Raw genomic sequence first — 24,980 nt, 5'->3', positions numbered from 1 at the left:
TTTTATGGTTCCATGAATTAACAGGACATGATACATATTATAACAGAACATGATAAAACAGAACATGAATAAATAGAACATGAAGAAACAGAACGGTGGCAAAAAAAGAGAACTACGACGTTTCAGGAAAAATATAACATTTAATATTGAAATTGTCGTATATCTATATGTTTTATTTACATAGGTTTTCATATGTCGTAAAAAATCAAATTATATTATTTATACATTCCTAATCGCTGGAAAGCCTCAATTAAACAGGACGGCGAGCTGGGTCAATCTAATAAGACATATTATGTTCAAAATACTTGGGCGACTAGGTACAATGAAATACATACCTAATGAGTTTAATAATTCTGTGGATTTTGCGTTTTTTCGGAAGTATTATTTTGCCCTCTTAAACTATAAAGCTATACTTAACTGAATTCGCGTGTTCCTCTTGGTTTTTCATACACGTGTCTTTTATGCTGATGTCAAAGATAAATTCAAGTACAATTCCATCAAAAATTCAAATTTATATTTCCCCCGCCATGGACGAAACCTGTGTTGCCAACTGTCGTTGACAACAACAAGCAATTTGGCATGAAAAAACGCTAGATTTTGTAAAAATAAAATTTCAATACCTTTTTATACATATCGAAAAAAAGTGGCCATTATAAGGGTAAAAATCACACCACGTTTTCCCAGAAATTCATTTCAAAATTGACAAAAAAATATTTATTTATCTAACAACCTACGATAAGTAATAATTAGGCAATACCAGGAAGTGGAATCTCCGATAATCGTCAATCCGATGCCACATGCCTAAGCACACATTAAATAATCATTATCTGATAACAGTGATAACATAATATCATTATACGCCAAGAATGCTCATATTGTTTCATTGTGTTGTTTTATTTTTTAAGTACCGACCTGGCTTCGTTAAATACCTTATATGCAAGAAAATAAATAAACTAAATATCTAGCTTATTTTCAGCACATTTAAAGCTGTTGAAGGCATCAAAAAAGGCTATCTTAAAATGTATAGACGCCTATCTTAAAATGCTAGATCTGGCAAGAATCATGGTATCGTGGCCACGCAACCTGAGAACTGGACAATGATCGTGGTGTTTTTTCCTATCAATGAGCACAATCATCGATAAAAGACCTACCGAAAGCAGGAGACATTTTATTGTATTATTTTAATTGGTTCTACAATTTATAAACGATCTTGGCAGCCTCTTTCTTTCTTAAAAAATGTTTATGGGACACGGAGAAAATTATTTGCTCAACCTATCAGGAGCGTGCTCACGCATACTACTATCGCAGACGCCGTTATTTGAGCCTAATAAAAATTGCAAAATGTTTCTGGTAGCGTTTTCCAACGGTTTGCAGCAGCTGCTGCGAGATGACAAGATGTCATGCCGCAATGATTACGGTCCTTCGAAATAATCACAATCGGCCACGTTACGGGCAGCCAACAAAGCAAAATAAGATATCGAAATACGACGTGTTTATTTGTTTATTAGGAGTAGCAAGCAACCTTTGTACGACCGCAGGCAAGCAACAGGCAACTTACTAAAGAAAAGGTTTCCACCAACAGCACACTCTGGCGGTAAAACAAATAAACAACTCTGTTGATACAGAAAAACAAATAGCAAATAGGTAGGCAGTAGGCAAGTAACTACCTAGTAATCATTTCGCGAGGAAATTTCGATGCAAAATTAGCCGAATAGAAACAGTTGTTCGGTGCACGATCGATTCGTAATGGAGACGCGAGACTGAGCCGCCATTTTGACAATCAAAGACAAGAGAAATCGCGGGAAACCGCGATACTATTAAAATTGGAAGACCAATAAGTGTGCCAAACCGAGGTCACACCCCCATAGGGTTGCCGTAGGGCGGGAAACTATTATAATTAAATTATTTTCTGTCACAATTTTAAAAAAGAAAATATTATATAAAATTATTTTTTTACAACGATTATTGGATCAACCAAAAGAGTCATAGACCTGAGATTCTTAAGAATTCGCATTGTACACACATATTTTATTTACGCGTGCAAATATTTAAAAAAATATTTTTTTAAATATTAATAATGTCAGCATTTTCTTCGTTACTGATAGAGTACGCGGTATTACCTACATACAATTTAGTTATCTATACTGAATTAAAATATAAAAATGTCACCATCTTACCAATGTATTATTCATCCGACATTGATGCAATGAGCAAAAGAATACCCATCATCTGCGGCGACTACGTAATCCATATGCATTTTAATATCTATTTGACTTATTCTGTGATCGTTACCGTATAGGTATGTTGATTCAATTATTAGAAAGTTTTTATTTACCGTTTTTTACCTCAATACTTAATTGTGCCCTCACCGAAAATCGAGCCCGGAGCCCCCGAATGAAAGGGTCAGCGCCTTACGCACTGGACTACGAGGGCCGCGAGGAACATATTCACGCACAGAATGGAGACCTGGTTATATTGATAGACATATTGAAAACCTATATCGTGTTGCCTTTTACATGTACAAATAATTCGTTTGTTGAACTGCAGTAAATGAACTTTTTTTGTGGTGAACTCAGCTTGTTTTTATAATTGTTATTTATTTTATTGTATGCATTTTTTTTCAAACGATTATTATATTGTTTTACACATTTTTATTATTTTTATGAATTCATATTTTTTTTTAAACGATTATTAGATATATTGTTTTACACTTTTTTATTATTTTTATGAATTCATGCGTGTCCTCATTTTTATCTTATACTAAGGTGTAGATATGTACCATAAATACATATTCGATCCTAAGATCATAATGTGGACCTCCTCAAAGTACAAGAAATGCTGAACATGTTAGGCCCATAGGTACTTTGGTTCCAAACACACTCGAACCCAGGACCAACGGCATTATAAGCCGATACGTTACCACCGCCCGCCTATCGTGGGCGTTTTATAAATAAAATACTAATATTGGAGAGACGATGCTGTAATGGTGTAATGTACACGCAGTATAATAGGGCCTCGCTTTATTTGCTACAATAGTATTAAAAATATTATAAATAATTGCATTGTGATGGCCGATGGCAATACCGATAAAACATTGACTTCAAAATGGCGCCGCTTAATGATTGCAAATAGTTAAAATTGGAATACGGTAGCAATGACGTTTAATGGAGTGAGTTCTGCATTGAAAGGAAAAAAATATGGCGGAAAGGCTTCGATAAAAATAATAGTACACCAAAATTGTGGCTAGGTATACTTAGTAAAATTGATAAATACATTATTTAATAATACGTAGCCATTCAAGCGGTGGGCACCTGTCACGATTCTTGTGATCGCTCGCGAAAATTCAGATAAGAAATAATAAAATAAGAATGAGTACATCGGTAAACGACTTTACTATATTTTAAGATCCGCTTTCACTTGTCTTCACCTTTAGTAAAAAGCTATGTTTATTAGAGCGAGTGGGTACTACGTCATTAGATTTATTTAAATTAAAAAGGTGAGCAGATAGTAATATTTCACGTCAACACAGGGTTAAAAGTAATGCAACAAAATCATAAGTGCAAGAACGTAGTGATCGCGCGGGGGCGGCGCGGCGGCGTCTTGCAAAACTCAAACGTATAACCGTGTGAAAAATGTTCGTAGACAGTGTCTTTTTAGGGTCATAATACACACGGTTATACGTTTGAGTTTCACAAGACGCCGCCGCGCCGCGCCCGCCAAATGACTACGGCCGAGCACTTAGGTTTCGAGGCAGTTTTTATACAGGAAATGTCAAAGAATATATTATGTAATTCTTCAATCAGATAGTTTAACCGCACGATGGACAGCACCCTGAAAGTTACCAGGTTGCAGTGGCGAAGGGTGCAGGTAGTCTGTTATGATCTGACATAAATAATGCACACTAAACTTTGTCAGTCATATTTATATTTGTTTTCATTGAACTAAGAATACAAATAATTGCAGATGGTATGGAACACATTGAAAAACAATGTGTATTTTCCAAACCCAGGGATTCGAGCCCGGACCCACGACATTATAAGCCGACGCGTATCACCAATAATAAAGAATTTACTTTTGACACATACATTTGAATAAGTTAAATTGTCTATTGTACGATAATGTAACCCGACTATTTAAAAATTTACTATCAATATTCAACACTGTTAAGTTGGCATTGGAACATAATTATTATCAAAATGGACGACTCGCAGTAAAATACAATATAAAATAAAACTATTCGTACAGAAGTGTTTATTGCAGTAATCAAGTTATTAGTAATACACACTACTACTTCCTTCCCAGTGTGCATGTGTTATTTTCTTCGTGCAGCGCGGAAGTACCTACATACATACACACTTCCTTTATAATTAACGGTACTAAGTACTTGTGGTTTTCGCCCATTACTGTTATGCTAATCGAGTTTGGAGAAGTTTTGCGTTATCCTCTTTATTATGGTCGACGCATTTTTCATTTGCGAAGCTAGCGCTGCACTTGACAACAGAGACAACTAGCTGTGGGTAATTAAATTATTCGAGAGCACACAACCAAAGACAATAAACAATTTTATTAACGATTGTTACCTCTAAGATGAATAGGTAGGTAAATATTATATTTAATTTATAGAACAAAATTTAAAAACATCGAACATACATAAATCTGAAAACACTCATTAGAAACTATAACCAATAGAAAAAAAGTAAGACCCGGCAAGAATCGAACCTGCGTCTCTTGGGTATCGCGCCATGTGCTACGACTCCCATGCTTAATTATGTCACATTTTAACTACTGGCCTTTTTAATACCTGCTCATAAGTGATCTCCAAATTGAGTTACGGTAGGCGATCGGTTTTTGTATTCTAAATTAAAGTACAATTTATTACTGTAATAATTAGTCACGGATCACTCCAATATTTTCTGTTGTAACTTACTTGAACTTGCTAATAATTTTACCCAACTCAACTATTTATTTTATTCAACGAATAATTCGCAAGATTTTAAAAATGTACCATTCTAATTATTGAACATACATAATTCTGAAAACACCCATGAGAAAATATAGCCAATAGAAAAAATCTTTTTTGAAAAATGTAAGTTTTTCAGAATTATGTATGTTCAATACACTTCACTCCCCATTTACACGGTAGATACGTTCCACGCGATACCGTGTTAAAAAAAAATGTGTAAAAAAAGTATACACTAAAATTCTTAAAAAAATCAAAGGTAACAAAAATTATTCACTAGGTTTAAACACATTCTGGCCAAATTGGTCTCCAACATGCATTCAAAATCTTTGCACCGTGTTATTTCGAAATCGTGTAAAAAACCGTGTAAAAAGGGAGTTCAGTGTAATTAGAATGGTAGATCCTTAAAATCTTGTGAATTATTCGTTGAATAATAGAAATAGTTAATTAAAAACAATCCTAAACGTATTTTTTTTTCAAATCCATTACATGAATATCATTCATTATCTGTAGTATAATGAATAAATGATAAGTACACAAAGGATTTATAATAAAAGAAAACTGCCCTACAGTCGAAAATCTGAAACAAGGGTAATTCTCATGAGCCTCTTGCATGGCATACTACAAATTACCGTGCAAACTTCCGTCAGAAATATAGAACAACGCGCGATAAATCCGGTGCAGAGGCGTTACGTTACGGACACTTAACTGCGACAGTTTTATACTTTTGATGAATCGTGCGGATAAAAAAGGTCTCGCTGTGGGGGGATGAAAGGGTGGTACGAAACAATTTGGTTCGGCGGCTGTCGCCATGGAAACGCGGCGACGCTTTGTCTCCGTGGCGACGACGCTAGGCGGTGACGTCACGGGGTGCACAGCGCGTCACGAGATGAAACGAAAACGGCAGGGTTGGCAATTTTAATTTAACTCAAAACTTATTTATTAAAAATAAAAAATATATATATTACGTTCTGTTGAATAAATAGCAGTGGTGGAGGTAGGCTGTTAAGGTCCGTCATAAATGGTGAATACTAAACTTTGTCGGTCATACGTATTTATTGTCATTGAAATAAGACTACAATTTACAGATGGTGTTGGTTAGTTTTTAAAATTCAATTAAATCCTGCGAAACCAAGCCATAATAGATAATAATCAAAAAATAATATGAAATATCTAAAATTATACAATTCAATATAAGTACATTACTTTGCATATTTTATAGATATAATATTTTTTGTCTATTAAAGTTTGGTTTAGGCAGGGTTTAGTTTAGGTTAGGTTTTCATTCTTGTATTCATGAATTTCGCCAAAATCATCTATGACAATTAGCGTGGTTCCCGCCTGGCTTCCCCATAACCGACTTGTACTGAAAATTTGACTACTAACAAAGATACAGACGGTAGGTACAAACAGGTTGACTACCCCTGATTTAGGAGAACTTTATGTTGGAATAAACCAACGGACTTAAAACTTTTCGTATTTGTTTAATAATTATTGTTCGCTGTGGTCAACAAATTAATTAAGATTGACAACTGACAGTGGTTGGCAGGTAGAATAAATAAATTCAATGTTGAACATTTCTTGGACAACCCTGAACTGGGCAAAAATTTACCGATTGACGGGATCGTTTGTACTGGAGTGCTAATGACTGATTACTACAAATAACGCACACCCCAGCCAGACCCCAGACTAACTTCACCCGACCACAACCAGCGCACCCTCACCCCCTACCCTCGGCACACATAGTATTGCCAGCTACCTAAATACCAGCGAATATAATGCCAAACTTTGTCTCGTTTGCGGGAATTGATTGATGAAGCATTCCCGACATAATTATTATCTGATCACTTATCATGGACAATGGCAGAAGTTGGACAGACCATACAGCAGGGGCGATTTTCAGTAAATTCGTAAGCGTAAGTGTGTGGTATAAACGGATGCGATCAGATGCTTATAATATAATTTGTGGAAATATATTTCCATGACCAGAAAATATAAGCTTAATATAGCAAACTTAGCTTCGAAACCGCATACGGTTGCAGTCCATGGATGGCCTATAAGGAAGTAGAACCTGCATATTATTATGTTAAAAATATAGTTTGTCTATCTTGGGAACCTCATACATGCTGTTTTGATTAAAAAAAAAAAAAACATCCCAATGCTAGGTTTTCCGAATACCTCTGTGAAAGTGCAACCTTAACATCTAATCATTTCAAAAATCAATTCATAAATCGTATCCAGACAACATAATAATAGTGGGAAGTGGGTTGCCGTTTAGTTGAGGCTGTAACAAGGTTTAAATCTTAAGTGTGGAGAAATAAGTATGGGATAAACTTAAAAACGTATTATTTTCAAAAATAACGTCACGTAAACGGAACGCGTATTCAATATTAATAGTATTTAAGAACATTCAGGCTGACTTTTCTTGCGTTTTGTTACCAGACGGTATTAAGTTGCAAACCTAAATGAACTTCGGACTTGACTCCGAAATGAGTTTTGATCCATAACAACGGGCTTTCCCATTTCCATCTAATAAACCTGTTCCGCAATTGTATCCATACAACGGAAAAACTTCGAGTAATGTTCTTCTATTTAAAATTAACGGTTTTTACCGTATCCTATAAATAGAAGTTGTTTAGAATGTATGAGGGATACATAATATATAAAATCGAACGATAATATTATTGTCAATGTGGAATTGAATTTCGAATTATTCCGTATTTAGTACATAGGCTAGACAAGAATATACAGACCTACAAACTTATCTGAAGAATGGGATGGGGGAGCCACTGTCGAAAACTACCCAATCAAGACTCGTAACTGGACAAAATCTGACACTCGAATGCCATTTTCAAAATATCGTCCTATGGTAGTTCGTAGTTCCATTTTTGGCCATTCTACAGATAAGTTTGTAGGTCTGTACTCGCATTTGGACAAGCTCACAATGCACAGAAATCAAAGACAACAACGCTATCACAAATCGTTTAAGCAAACCTTGTTTGTAATGTATCTAGGTATCTTTATAATGGTTCTATATTATTTACGCGTCCCACTATCTGCACCTCACCTCACCATTCCACCGTTGCCATCTGTCCACTTTACGTACTCGTAATTATTGTTGCAAATGCGTTATTCGACAACGGTTAATCGTAGGTACGCGACCTCTGAACCCGCCCGCCCGCACCTACCCAACCTCCCGGAATCTTTTGAGATATCGAATAATGGAATGTTCAAAATTACTTATCTCGAAAACTAAATCAACGATCGCACGCTATTTTTTGTCTGGTAACCAACCGGCCACGATGAATTTTGTCGGTGAAGGTTTTAGATTGATTAATAGGACCATGACCATTAACGCGAAGTCAGATTGTTAATACATTGGACGCCAAAGACGCGCCTACCGTGTAACGATTAGGAGGCCATTCAATATAATTTGCATGCTATTCAAATGTGGTAATTGAAAAGTAATTATCTAGTCAGCAGTCAATGTGGAAGATTGTATTGGGATTTGGGACCCATGCTTGCACTACCAGAAGATGAAACTCTACTAAATTAGTACAAAAATGTAGTAGGTATATAAGCTATGCAAGAATTATTAATACTAATGGACAGGCAGGTAGTTTAATTATAATATAAATACCTACATAGTGCAGGTGTGGATATCATGGATACAGACTTACAAACTTATCTGAAGAATTGATGAGGGAGCCACAATCAAAAACTACTGACTCGCAACTGGACAGAATCTGACATTATCCCCGGAACGGTAGTTCGTAGTTCCATTTTTGACCGCTCTTCAGATAAGTTTGTAGAACTGTACTTTAAATTGAATGTACTAGGAGAATTAAAAGCAACTATAAACTGAAACATTTAACTAAACAACTATCCATCGACGGATTCTACAAAGCACATAGACCGCAATGGTCATGTTACGGTGAAATTATACCTACAAGAACAAGACGTTTTAAAATTCTGAGCAAATGAATTCCTCTAGTCTAAACTCTAAAGGAAAAAAGCAAGACAATTTGAGCCACATAGAGAGACCTAGGAACTGGAGGCTAGTAACGAGAGACAGAGCCAAGAACAGTCATGTACGAGGTCAAGTCTAATGATATACCGCGAAAAATATTATTATATTCAAACAAAGATCCATAGACAATTTTAGAACACTTTTCCCAGTTTCATATTAGGTATACTTATAATAACAAAAAAAAAATACTTGTCCCTAAAAGCAGTGTTAATACTAATAATAATAATTATGATCAATAGACCGGTTGACGATTAATAATAAAAAAAATATATAATTGGCCCGAATTTAAATTTCACTATCACGCGCTCGAAAATATCAGTATTGAAAAGTAAAAATCATTTGAAGAGTTGACTTATCGAAGCAATGGCCGAACTTTCACCGAATCTCCGCGCATAAAAAATGTACCTCAAGGGTAATCGATCGTGACTGCTTACTATATTATATTTTGTAAAGATTTTGAATAAATTAGTTACAGTATGTAGTAAAGATATTTGGTAATAATTATTGTCTCCTGGGGTATTCCCGGCAACCAACGGAATCACGCATATAGATAAGTACCATATAACAATACAACTGTGTGCGAAGGGACAAGGGAGATAAGTCCACATTTAAAATGTGTAAAATATATTTAAAATTAACTATAAGGCCTTGCGCTCACGAGAATACTCAAAAAAGACGAGACTGAAACAGCCAATATCTAGCTATGTATTTCAATGGCGGGCTCGCTCACGGCAAGACTGGAATCTCTAGTTTCAAAACGTTCGCTACTAAACTGAAGAGACGCAACATGCTATTTCCCAGTCTCTCAGTTTCCTTCTTCTTTGACCATGTCCGACCTAATAAGATCATATGGGCCTCCGCAGAGTGTAGGTTTGTATGAACAGATTTAGTTTTTACGAGAAATGGATGTCAGCCACTTGCTTAACTTATTAGGTTCATACTCTGACTCATTTTCCGACCATGTCCGATCCTAATATAATCATATGGGCCTCCGCAGAGTAGAGGTTTGTATTAACAGATTTTGTTTTTTTACGAGAAAATGGAAGTCAGCCACTTGCTCAACCTATTAGGTCCATACCCTGACACACACGAATTGAAAAACAATATGTGTACTTGCCAGACCCAGGATTCGAACCTGGGACCCACGGCGTGATAGTCCAACGCTTAAGCCGCGCGGCCACCGTGGGTGTATTGAAAAACAATTTATTTATGTGAACTTGCCAGACCCAGGATTCGAACCTAGGAGCCACGACGCTATTTATAAGCCGACGCTTAAACTGCGTTGTTAATAATAATAATTATGTGGATATATGATTTACTTTAGGCAGGTTTTAATTGAATTTTAAAAACGATCTGTAATTTGTATTCTTAGTTCAATGAAAACAAAATATGTAGGTACATATAAGTATGACTGACAAAGTGTGCATTATTTTTGTCGAATCTCCACAGCCTACCTCTAACTATTATGCTTTGGACTGAGCAGGGTTTAATTGAATTTTAAAAATTAACCAATACCATCTGCAATTTGTATTATTAGTTCAATGACAAGAAATAACCATGACTGACAAAGTCTATTGTGCACTATTTATATCGAATCTCCACAGTCTACCTCCACCCTTCGCCACTGGCGGGTTGTTATAAAATATGATAATTAAATAATAGAGAATGGATTAAGCTTTCTTGAACGACTAATAATATTAATTATATAATTAATCAAAAATGTTTAGCTGTATATATTATTATTACTATTAGATTTTTCATTATTCGCACAACACCGTGTTGTACAACACACTAATTTGAATATGGTTTAATAATATATAATATACATACGACACGATTCACCAAAGTCGTCGGACTGTACGTTGCTTGATTATTATGGTAAAGACATTGTGAATATTGGTCAAGGATTTCAAAATGAGCTATCATCGTTGAAATACCGCGTATGTACAAAATAGCATGTTTCACAAGGCAAACTAAACTAGTAGTTTGTGTGTTAGGTAATTAACTGTTTAAATCCAAATTAACAAAAAAAAAACTCGACTGAATGTTACTAGTTGTTTATTTTAAATGATGTAGGTATATTCTCGTAGACTCGTATAATATAATTATTTATTTACTCTATGATACGGTGAAGTCGGGTTAAGAAAAATAATTTGTCTTTGACATAGGAGTTTTTACAGTGTTTACAGTGAGGAAAATTACGAGCTGTGTTGAGGTGGCAATGAAACGTAGGTGTTTAGAAAAAGGAATAGAAAAAAGAAAGATGGCGAACAAACACAAATTTGAAATAATTATAAAACTAACTTCAGTAAGCAGTGGGTCTATTCTATACTTATCCTATATTATACTATACTTTGGTGCCCTGGTTTGTACTCTCAACTGAAGAGAAATGAGCTTAGGCTGATACTGAGGCTAAGAACAGGACACACAATGGGTAAAAGATTTCATGTTCTCATGGGAAGAAGCGATTCGCAGCTCTGCGGTGAATGTAATGTTTTGGAGGACACTGTACCTACATTAAAACAGTACTGTTATAAGTACCCTAAATACGAACGACACGGAGTACAGCTGCGAATTGCAGATATCTTTGAGAATGTCGACGAATTGAAAGGTACCCACCTGGCGGTGGGTAAGGCGGAAGAGGTTGGCAAAATTGTAAAGGTCTTAAACAGAATTGTAGTGAGGACCTGATCGGCGGATCCTCCTCTAGGTGAGAAGAGGCGATATGACAGCGAGTCGCAGTCAAAGCATCGGTAAAATCGTTAAAAAAGATCAATACAATATTTGATTGTAAAACATTTAAAAGGCATTGAACCAACTATTCAAGAAAATACATTCAAAATGGAGGAAAAATGTCCAGTAAATTATTATATAATTTAACCAGGGGGCATAATACAACAATCCCGCCTGTACCCAAGGGCCTTGCACACATGCTGTAATCGGGCCTAGCATTTACTAGGACCGGGTCTTGTCAGAAGTATAAATTATAATGAACTAAAGACACATTTTGGAAACTAGGTACCAAAGGTTTTCCTGTACATATAATTTGGATGTTACCATTACCATACTATCAAAGTAATTTTCACAATAATTATTTATAATTTAAATATGTTTTAAGGTAATAGCCGTTCCTGTTATGATGTTTAACACTGAATGCAACCACAAACATAATAATATGTTGTTTTGCTCCCAGCTACAGTGGGTAACGATTAAAACATGCCGGATGTGGGTGGAGCTATTGTAGACGGTCGCCATCGCTGACAGTGTTTATGTCACAACATGTCTCACTCAACCACTCTTCCACTTTTTCTTTTTCACGGTCCAAATTATTGAACATCACTGATAGTGTTGTAAAAGGCTTGCTGCATGTGTATTAATTCATATACCACCTATATATTCACAGATTTTAAAACCCTATTCCTTCCCGCAGCAACAAGGCTAACCAAACAGTTAAGATGACTCGAATTAATGTTGCCAACCGGCGATTTTCAATTAAAATGAATGTCAAAAAGAGGAGAAATCCAGTGAAGTGGCAATGATACGACAACAGTCAAGTATACGCTTTTTACATGTTGTGTAAATATGTTGAATCCATAAAAATACATGTTTTATACGGCGGCTCGTCCATATGCACTGCGGAACTACAGCACCCCCAAGCAAATTGAGAATTATGCAATATTATAATATACATAAATTTATATATATTATATGAAAATATCAATATTATTTTAAGCGTGAATTAAGCTCGTCCGCGCACCGATACATCCAATAATACTGTATAACCAACATGGTTTAACTGCGATTTCATAATCATGTATGCAGTATAAAGGGTGAAAGATTGAGGCAATTCATATTCCCAGTCAATATTATTTGGTATTTTTTTAACTATCAGAAGAGTGCATTGAATTCATGCATGCCCACAAAATGGTATATCAAACAGGCTCAAATTGCATGTGTCATATCTGATCATACTAAATTCGTCAATCATTTAATCGGCCAAAGACAACAAGATTTTGATTTACAGCAAGAAGGAACATGAAGCTTATAAATCGTATTATGCCGAAATGTGTACCAATGGCAACATTGGCAACCAATATTAGAAAACGATGCAACAAATCAGTAGATATCTAATCGAATCACAAATTCACCAGTCACGATTTACTGGGGTTTACATAATTACTTTGAATTTTCGTCACTGCCGCGTAAAATCTTGCAGTAAGCTGCTCTCTGTACCACGTTGCAGCCATGTTGTTTTTTTTTCTTCTGAATTTGACGAAATTAATTGCACAGATTAATTAAATTAATGGCGTGCATTTGTTGAATTGATCGGTGCGTTATTGATTGGCGCCGAACATTTTTACTGCCGGGTGATAAGCTTTAATACAAAGCCACTATATATGTAATAAAACTATTTTTATAATAAACACTACAATATCCTCATAGTTCTTAGTAGTAAAAGGGAATGCAATAAAATGACAAATACGATGGCATTATTATCACAGATATTATTGATAGGTACGATTTAATACTTGAGAGCGGCGCCTACTTGCTAACCTACTTTTGAATCATTCAGAATTTTATATACATTATATACGATATGGTTGTATCCAGGGAACTCAGAAATAATGGGAACTGAAATACATAACGGGTAAGGCGAAGCAGGTAACCGACTCGAGTAAGGAAGAACCCGGGTTAAACTTACACACGTGTTAAGAATACGTTTTACGTCGAATACTAAAAACTGCTCTCGGTTTATGCATTTACGCTCATTTAATGTTGGTGTATTACACACACTATTGCACGCTTCATTTTCGTAGAACACTCACACATTCAAAACCCTGCATCAAGATGCGGCGTATTGAATATAGACTATCGGTATTATATTTATTATCTGTTCTGTGATTGTATCTCTAATTTACTTAGGTACCTACCTATCTATTTTATTCTGTCTTTCCGAATATTCCAGTGATTTTACTACTGTTTTATTTAGATATGGATTTCATCGCAATGCTATACGGCCGTCTCTTTCCAGCACGACAGCTCATGGTGAACTTTGATACGTCGAAATTTAAAACACGTAATTTACATGTAACCCCGCTAATGCATAATAACTGAATAGGTATTGTAGGTGTTAAGTTAAAAATTTAACTCTACTGACATTTCAAATATCATCATAAATTTTAAATGCACACAATTCGTATCGTGACTATCAAATAATCCAACTTTCTTTCATTCTGTCTTCATGCCCAGCACTCTGCTTAACACTTCAATAATGTCATTGATTATCTATACTGCTAATGTCACTATACAAAGTGACGCCCTTAAGCAGACTTAGACGTGTATGCAAAATTGTGGGGTGCATACAATCACATTAATATGGACGAATCATCTGGAAAAGAAAATGACACTCACTTTATTGTCGGGTCTGCCGAATGGTATAATCTGTTCTAACGCCATTACAATAAAGGTGATAGTGCTATAAATTCCCGATGCTTCTTGTTGGGTCTGCCGAATGGTTCGGTTCGAACGGGTTCGCTCAAATGAACATTGACATTAGAAACACTGCTCTAACGCCATTACAATAAAGGTCATACTGCTATAAATTCCCGATCCGCGATATCGCATAATGGAAATTGCGTGACGTCTACCTATACATGCGAATTTACTTGCTAGCTACTGTATTGAGTGCGTCGTCCATTAATAATGTCATTGGGTGCATACCAACTTACAAAATGACGTAGGTACATAATTATCATCTATTGAGGATTGGAGCATGAATACGAAACCTACTCTCAAACAGCAATGGTTTAGGTAAGTGGACGTCTGAGGCATTGACAAGTTTGGAGGCCCCCTTGTGATATCTTAAAACTAAGATGTCGGTACTTTGCGGTATGCGCTTAATAAAAAAACCGCCACTGCTTTCAAAAATGATAGTGCCCATTCGTTAATTTCCCCCGACTCATAGGCAGCCTACCCCCACGTAACGTCACTGCACTTAAATGTTAAGGTTTTATAATTGTGATGTAGTATTCTGGGATAGGGCGATGTCTAAGGTCCTGTCTAACCATTAATCAGCTATTATAAATTCACCAACACTCCAAAGATTATGACTAGAGTCAGTCATTGGGAGAGATAATATTCTAATCTTCTGATATTCCCTCGAATTCGGAGTGGGTAAACCGAAGAGCCAACCGGAATTTCCTCGATATGTAGCTTTAGCAGTGACCACTTTATTATGTCATCTCATTCAATTAGTTTTATCGCTGGCGCCCGTCCACACCGGCCGCGGTTTCTCAAATTGCCGATGCTCCGCGATATAAATTTTGAGAAACTATTATTTTTAAGGCCATGCATTAGTTGAGGCACGGTCTAAAAAGATCGTTGCTAGGCGATGTGCGGATAGCGGGTCGCGGGTGCAAAAGACGCCTGTCAAACGAAATATTATTTCTCATATAAATCCAACATACGTCCATTTTATGTTCTGTTTATTATTCTATTAGTAACAATAATAATATATTCATTGACATGTTTTCTTTTTAAAGTAAATGGATAACGTTTTTAGTCATCTTTACACGATTTTAGAATTAATTGGCCCGTCGCCATCACGCAGCAAAGTGACGTATGTCTAACTCGACGTTCTCTCAATGAATGCGAAGCGAGTACAAAATTTCGTCGCGCGTACAGTTGAAAATTATTTGGCGTTTCACTGATGCGTCACCTTAATATTATCAGATTAAAATGAACGAACAATGATTATGTTGTATCCTGGGATATGTTTAGAAAGTAAGGATTGCAATTCAGGACGAATTTTCTATCCCTGGATGTGCAATTTTATCATTTTTTTTTTAATATCAACTAGCGACATAATAATTTAATGTTGTATCTACATGTTAAAACTGTGAACTAACAATTCACTTCCGTTTTCAATTGAGGAACGCCCCCAAATGTATCATTATAATTTACGCTCCCGTGGTGTACGGATCTATCAATTTACGTAATTCGAAGCTTTTTAAAATGAAAATATGTCTAAAACGATTGGGAGTGATGTTAGAATTATTAGGAGTAGCATCTAAAAGGATAGCCTATATATTATTTAAACATGCCTCTAGCACACATTACCGCCATGACAGATACGTCACTAGAAGTCGTATGCCGGGTCCACACTGGCAACATGTCGCGCGACAACATTGTTAAATTTAACGATAATCATCATAATTGCTCACGAAATTTTACGATAATTATCATACTTATCGTAAAATTTACCGAGGTTGTCGCGCAACATGTTGCCAGTGTGGACCCGGCATTATACATACATGCGACAATAGCAACTTCCTGTTATCGCCGATGTCTTGTTGTCAGACAATGCCAATAACAACCAAAACATATTACGTAGGAGTGTTAGATATTTCACAAAACCCAGATGTTGGAGCATCGCCACCGACACGGGCGGCGATAGGCATATTGTTGCATATGGGTATCTGTACCTAGTGTTGCCTTTAATCTACATGAGGTTTTATGATTAAGGTCATACCTATGCATAGATTTTCTGATCCCATAATTTTGTGAAAACTAGGATATGAATGGTAGATATTCTTTATTATTAGGTACATTTTTTATAAACTAACTCCTCTCTCAAGACTGTTTCAAGATTTCGACTGTCATAAGTCCTGGGTTTTCAATATTTCCAATCCCTGATTTTCGGAATCAATCGAGCGGGAATCCTAAATTGTAAATTGTGGTAAAAAAAGAGAGCCATAAATTTATTTAAAGAGATGTCAAAAAAATGTGCTAGTAAGGCTAATGAATGATGGTTCAGTTAGCATTCAGTGAATGTAAGTCATTTCACATCGCAGATTCATTTGTATCTAACATATTATTCGTATGCTCAGATTTGTTTGCACAGAAGTAAAAAAGGTGAAGTAAAGCCTAACTTTTCTCAATTTGCAAATGGTATTTGATTATTATTGACACCTGACTGTGTGTTAGCTAGATAATATTATTATATGTGGATATTATTTAGATAGATACAAGACACATTCGATATGCAAGGTAAACAGCTATGTTTTAAAGGTGACCTTCGAATAAAGCGCAATAAATAAAGATAAATCGTCCGGTGTTCGAATTTAGAACTAAACTCATCACGGTATAAAAAGAATTGAATGATATATAAAATGTTAGCATGTGACGCCCTCAGACAGCGGACAACTTACACTGGTGGATCTATAATAACAATATATTGCATATTATCCTTTATTCTTGTGCACAATCTGCATGAAAAAAAGCCGATAGAATAATATACCTACCAGTAAGACATATTTGTTGAATGTAACGGCAACCTTGCCGGGTGCACTAAAACTAAAAGTTTTAGAAGCACTCTCTGATTTATGTTATGAATGGTTTATGATTAAAATGGCATTGAATTTCTCAGGAGAGATATTTCTAGTGCTGTAAAATATGACATCAACCACACAACCTGTAAACTGCATAATGCACCTATTGTCGCGGATACAATATAATATTATTATTATAGTAGTTTTTGCATATTAGGTTTACTTATATTATTGAAATGGATTGACTAAATAAAGTTGAACTATTTTTATGGGGATGTGTACAAAAGTACAATAAATTGATGGACGAACATCGTATGGCGACAGCATATTATGTAAATGGAATATCTAAAATTTGTGAATAATCGCAAGCCGTCAAATTTACGATGAATAAATTTTATTCTATCTCGTGATGTGGCAATATTAAACGGAAACGCTTGCAATAAAATAATGTATCATTTTGCACGGGCGGCTCTTAATAAATTCGCCGGACGCGGAATTTTGAATGAATGAGAAAGGGAAAATATTTTTTTAGTGCAATCACCACTTTTATAATAAGTGGGTAAGTTGGGCTGGGATATAAAAATAGATGGAAACATTGAATTGAATGTTCTATATTTGAAATGCTACACGGATTGTTTGTTCCGCCTATTGCGCAAACTGGACTCTTGTCTATGTCGTATTTTTATATCTATTTCAGGTTGACAAGACATTTTCATAGAATGCTCGCGGCTATTAATACGTCGGGGGATTGATATATTAGACACATGCATAATGGATCAATTCAGTATTAGATCTACTCCCAGGTACATACTTGAAAGTCGACAAAATAATTTAAAAAAAAATACCTACCTATATGTAGTTACCATAAATAATAAATTTGTGTCTATGATTTGAATTAATTACAATATATTGTCATAGTATCGTTTATCAAAGTAACTGTTCTACTTAGTTAATAATACAAAAAACTGTCAATTCGTATTGTTTTAAATCACACATTAGGCAATTTTTAATTATCAATGATAAATATGAAATAAATTTATAAAAAAAAAAAAACCACCTACAAGGGTTCCAGGTTCAGGTTCCAAATAATAGGAAATTATCTAGCTAGTGTTTATGCATAATATATCAATTCAGTGTTAGATATACCTACTCCTACTTGAAAGTCGACAAAATAATTTAAATAAATATTACCTATATAATATATGTACCATAAATAATAAATTTGTGTCTATGATTCTAACTAATTACAATATGTCATAGTGTCGATTATTAAATTAACTGTCACTTTTAAGAAATTATGCAATTAATAGTACAAAAAAACTGTCAATTCGTATTGTTTTAAATCGCACATTAGGCAATTATTTCTAATAATTATTAATCAACTATAAAATAAATTAAAAACAAAAAAAACACCTACAAGGGCTCCAAATAATAGGAAATTATCTAGTAAGTACGTACATAATTCACTGATAGTATTTTTCAAGGAAACTGATAAAATATACTCAATGATAACCACCAGCACAATATAATATCAAAATTAGATTGATTATATTTTGAAAAAGAAAAATAGGAATACATAAAAAATATTTGTTGGATAATTAATCAAATATTCAAAGCATCACACTTGTTTTTTATTGCCTACGCTTTGGAAAACCACATAAGTAATAATTATTGTGCGTAATTAAATAAGTATAGCTATAAATTTAATGAACTGTTGTTATGTTGCATCTTCAAGTCGTAAACATTAACATCCGAAGAAATCGGGACACGAGGAACTATCAACACACTTATAATAATTACAATGAAGTATACGATTACATTCATTTAGGTAAATCATTAAACTTAAAAAATGACATAGGTACACAAACGTATTTTAATTTAACAAAATCCACGGCGAACATCGTCATTTTATGTTTATAATAGATAAGATGTTATAATTAGAAACGTATTATTATATTAAAATGTAGCGAAATAATTTCTCTTAACAATTAATTAGTATTCACCTATTCAAGCGAAATAATAATAATTTAGTATTCTCTAATTAAATCTTTATTCACGGCAATGTCGAAAGGAACAAACGCGATTCGCGAGGCGACCTTCGATTATAATAAATATACATTATACAAGCAAGTATAGATTGGCACACGCTGCAACAGAACATTGTACATATTCTCGAATCTGCCCACATGTCATTTTCTCATTCCCATATCTTTCCACAATATTCCTGATATTATCTTCAAAATAATATTAAAACACATCCCAAGACTATCAATAAACCCTTGATCACTTCAATACGACATCTAAAAGATCCCAACACCCGATCCAAGCCGTAAATAAACAAATCAGTGTCGCGACTCGCCGCTACATAACCAAATTACACGAGTTGTAAACTTAAAACAAAATGTGTACATTACGTAATTAAGCGGACATTTTTAAACACAATTTTGTCACATGACCTTATATGAATTTACGGAGAGTCTCGAGGGAGACCGTCCCTTCGATATCAATTGATTTGCGAAAAAAATAATAACTTCTTATCGAACTTTAGCCAAATTTAGGCATACATGAATCACTTGTACAGATGTAGTCGACTTTCTTCTACGTGGGCATACTACGTGGACACATTTTTTAACCACGAAAATATTGGTAAATGTGCCTAGATTCATTGGCTGTATGACAATCGACACTTAAAGCACGCATATGTTGCATTTCTGAAGTAAAATAATGCAAGAAACGCGTGGAAAATATAGGTCAAATATCTTTCAGCCATTATGGAGTGCAGCAATGATCTAGCATTTTACGGATAATTTCGGCATTATAACTTAACAGCTACATAAATTCATTCATAACGAAGTGCAAGGAACAACTTGACATAAATACACTGAGTAATTGAAGTTTAACTCTTACCTTATTTTAAATTCACGTAATAAATGTTATCCAATATACAGCGGGCACATTCCGCGTCTTCCAGTATCAACAACACCCTGACCATAGAGAATAAAAAAGCAGAGTGAATACACAAACATATGATAAATATAAACAACAGCGCATGTCCGCCCGGGACGCCATGACACATCCGGCCATATTTAAACCTTTACAACGTATACTTCACATTCTATCGGCATATTTGAAATAAGAATTATATTTGAACAACTGGACTAAAATATTATTCTAACGCAATATTGATGTAGGTACATAGTGGTAATAAATTATTTTCTTAATAATGTTAAGTGCTATAGGTATTAGTAAAGTGTTTCTTACAATTATTTTCCAAAGACAAATAACAAAATCGACATGTGGGTCTATTCTATACTTATCGACCGCTAAAGTGATAAATATTATCAAACTTAGGGTATGTTAGTATCAAAGTATTAGCAATTATCGTTACAATTACAATAAGTTGTTTGTAATTGTAGCAATCAACGCTATATATTAACAGCAGCAAGAGGGGTGCTGTTAAAATAATATAGCATTTATTGCATCAATTATTACAACCAACTTATCGTAATTGTTACAATAAGTGCTAATACCTACTCTGATACAAACCGAGCCATTTTGATAATATTTATCACGTTATCACTTTAGCGGTCAATAAATATAGAATAGACTCACTGAAAAAAATAATATTTCAAGAATGGTACGTTTAAACTCATATACTAATAAAATTTAAGAATAAAGTCTATAATATAGGACGTAGGTACCTAGTATATTTTAGGCGGTGATAGGGAAATGAATTTGTACAAGGAAAAATCTTTATGAGTAGGTAGGTACTATTATCATAAATAATAACGAAAATATAGAAGCATGATTATACTTTCAATATAAATACTTATTTAAAGATCAATAATATTATAAATATAAAGAAAAATACTGATAGTGCGAATTCGTTTTTTAGCATGAATAGAGCACAGAACATTATGGATATTCATACTCGAACATGACTTGATTTATTGATGGAAACATTTTTGGTATCTCTGGTATTGACGTGTTTGTTTATCTTTTTATTTGTTTTATCTATGACGCATGGCAATATCATTAAAAATTCCAACTTTTTTTTATATTTTCCATATTGACTTTTTATAATGTTATAATAACAATATAATTTTTAATTGATACAACATAATACCTACATTAATAATTAATTATTATAATATTGATACATACTGCAAAATATTTTTGACCCATATTTATTGTCTATGGTCGTCGATTTTCAAAACAGCTCTACAAACTTATCTGAAGGATGGGATGGTGGCCACTGTCGAAAACTACCCAATCAGGACTCGTAAAATCTGACATTCGAATGACATTTTCAAAATGGCGTCCTATGGTAGTTCGTAGTTTTTCCATTTTTGGCCATTCTGTAGATAAGTTTGTAGGTCCGTAGCTTTCATTAGAGCAGAGGTCCCATCCTTTTGATAGCCAAGAGCAAGGGGGGCTAACTTTTTGGCTGGAGGGCCAAATTCATGAATTCAAAATGAGCGGCTGGCCGCAAGTAAAATACCATTTTTAGATATACACTATTTATTATGACGAAAAATAAACATTACAAAAAAATGAAACTGTTGTACATTTTTTAACATTTTTTAAAATTCAGGTGTTAATTTCGTAGTTGATATTCTTAAAACTGTTTGTAAATGGGCATTGGAGATATTTGATCGTAAAGAATTTTTATTGAGGTTCATGATCGAAAATGTTTGTTCACATAATATATTATGATCCAAATATAATGAACATTTTTCTTGCATAATCTTTAAGTTGGTCGAATTTGTCTGAATTAAGTGCATTGTAAAATTTGGAGATTTCTTCACGACGGTGCAATTCTCTTAAATCAGTGTCACACTGCAGATCAATTATCTCAAGATATAGCTCTGTCGGTTCACTATCAATATCTATTTAAAATGGATCGCGTACTATTGCAAAACAAATTTTAATCTATTGTCAATATTTTTTAAAAAACTATAAAAAAGTTATTCGTAATCAGAAGTACAATTAATGATGGCGGGCCGCAAAATAAATACCCGGCGGGCCGCAGTTTGCCCCCCCTGGCCTAGAGTGCATTTTAAAATATCGTTACGGCGGCGGGCACCACCTATTTTTTTAAAGCAATTTATAGTTGGACAGACAATAAATAAGTACACAAAAAATAGTTTAAAAATATTAAAAATATTTAATATATTATATAAATAAATAAATAACGTGTTAAGAATACGTGTTACGTCGAATACTAAAAACTGCTCTCGGATTATTCATTTACGATCCTTTAATGTTGGTGTATTACACATACTATTGCACGTGCATAATGCGTGCTTCATTTTCGTAGGACACTCACACATTCAAAAGCCTGCTTCACCATGCGGCGTATTGAATATAGCCTATTGTATTATCTGTTCTGTGCTCTTGAAGCATTATTGAAGGTACTTAACATATTATAATGACACGTTGAGTTCACTACCTATTACCTGACATTTTCTTCAAATTTCATTATAGAGTAGCCAGACAACATAAACATCTCGATTTATGCAGACAAATGAGTTTGAATTACATATTTAGGTAGTTATTTATAAAACTTATCAAAATAAAATTGAAATTTTAAAAAAAATCTGTCAGGATCAAATAGTGGCGGACACGAGGTTGGACATTAGAGTTAAGCTTTATAATAGGTGTTAGTCAAAGTATAAATAATTACTGATATATTATATTATAAGAATAAAGATACAAGAAAGTAAGGTGAGTCGGGGTAAGTGTGACATATAATTCAATGAGATGAATTTCAACCTGGTTCATGATGAATAGGTGTGTTTTAAACAGTTGAAAACTTTACCGTAGGATCTACAAAAGCATTACAATTAATATGTACAGAAGGAACCCACTGTATATCTTACTATAATACGACATTTTAATATTTTTTGATCACTAGTCAGTTTGTTACACTTACCCCAATATTGGGGTAAGTGTAACTAAATTCATCTTTATTCCAAAACTACTTCAAAACCATAATGTATTATATGCATAGAAAGGTAATATCTCATTTAATGGATATTGGAGTCTTGAGTTAAAACTACAGTATAGAATTTCAACAAAATTGACTAAAACATTTTTTTGGGGTAAGTGTGTCATACTAATGTATGAAGCGCTAGTGATGTCTCGAAAGAAAAACGATGTATTTTTTATTAATTAACGTAGGTAGTTGACGGAAATCCGATGACACTAACGAGTTTACTTTTTGAAGGTTCATGGGAAAAACTTGTTATGTCAAGTTGACAGTCAACATTAGCTGATATCCATTGTGGACAATCCTTTAAATTCAGGTTGATGATTGTACTGTTTAATAAGACAAGTTATAGTACCAATTGATTACAAAAGGATCGCAAACTTTTATTCAAACATATTCTACGGCTTGCTGTTTTTAGCAAGGAACATGCTTTTGTCTTGCCCATCCGGCCGGATTCGTTACGAAAATATCGCACAGCAACGGTAACGAAAACAAAAAATAAAGTCACGAAAGTAGCGCGGCGCGGGCTGGAGTGGCTTCAGTCGGCCGCGAACGGCGCTTCGGGAATAACGTGTGACCCGCGCCCCGCAATTTATTTTATTTTCCTTCGAATTTGGACAACCAGCATTCAGAGAATCAGTGGGCAAAGCATGTTCCATGTTTAATAATTTTAGCCGTTAGGGTTTAAGTAACCATCATCTTTAAATAATAACTTATTTCTTTTAATAAAACCTATAAACCAATTGTGTCCGGGTACTTCGATTTTAAACGGTGTGTTAGTATTATTTTCTTTAATATAAGTACTGTCCAATTAATTCGAGGACTACTTTTTTTGTGAGACATGCTTTTCCAACGTATGCAAATTTTCTGCAAAAGATGTTTCAATCTCTTTGGGTAATATTGTAGGTACTTCTGCTAAAACTGTCTTGTCTTCTTTTGTAAACATGATTATCCATGACATATCCTGTTTTTTTAACCATTCAACTGTTTTTTCTAATTTTCCTTGGTCGTAAGCTCCTTTATCTGTCTTTCGTTTATATTTACATGTGGAAAAAATTCACATTAATTATTATCACATGTTAGATAAGCACTTGTTTTAAAAACTTGTGTATTAAATTGAAACACATGCACTCTTCCGAGTACCTACCTACTTAGCTAACATAAAACTATAACAATAAAATTATAAACATTTTATTTCAGTTACGAACATTTTTTCAATCAATATAAATAATGCGTCGTGTCCCATCACTAGTTAAAATAATGACTATGCGAATTCATAGAAAATATATGGGGGAAGTGCGACACAAAACAAAGGCACACTTACCCCACGCGTTTACTTTCGTGGGGTAAGTGTGTCTACTCGATTAAAGCTTTAAAATGATTATCAATAAGTAAAACGATAATAACACGTGAAGCAGGGTATCAAAACACATATACTCACCAAATTTTACAACCATAATGTGCAGATTTCTGTATTTTAAAAAATAGTTTAGTAACAGCTGCCATCTCACTCGTCGACTTCAAAATGTCGTCTGGAGAATAATCCATGTAGTCACCTCAAAAAACATGGTATCGACACCATATCTGATTATTTTTATAAATCGGTGACTTTGCTATCACTTTCCATAGATGGCATCATCCAATTTGTAGTAGATACTGAGATATCTT

General features: G+C 34.3%; 1 protein-coding gene across 1 annotated transcript in view; it reads right to left on the bottom strand.

Moving 5' to 3' along the window:
- Window positions 1-20,312, bottom strand: part of LOC147070734 (uncharacterized) — a 49,937-nt gene extending 29,625 nt beyond the window's left edge. Inside the window, exon 1 of the mRNA XM_085949147.1 lies at window positions 20,228-20,312. The gene's annotated coding sequence lies outside the window, so the exon portion shown is untranslated. The remainder of the gene's footprint in view (window positions 1-20,227) is intronic.
- Window positions 20,313-24,980: the final 4,668 nt, after the last annotated feature.

This window comes from Rhyacophila brunnea, unplaced genomic scaffold (genome assembly GCF_057557595.1).
Source record: "Rhyacophila brunnea isolate RB1 unplaced genomic scaffold, BYU_Rbru_1.0 scaffold_21, whole genome shotgun sequence".
NCBI classification, from domain to species: Eukaryota; Metazoa; Arthropoda; class Insecta; order Trichoptera; family Rhyacophilidae; genus Rhyacophila; species Rhyacophila brunnea.
This window is presented reverse-complemented; position numbering and strand designations above follow the sequence as displayed.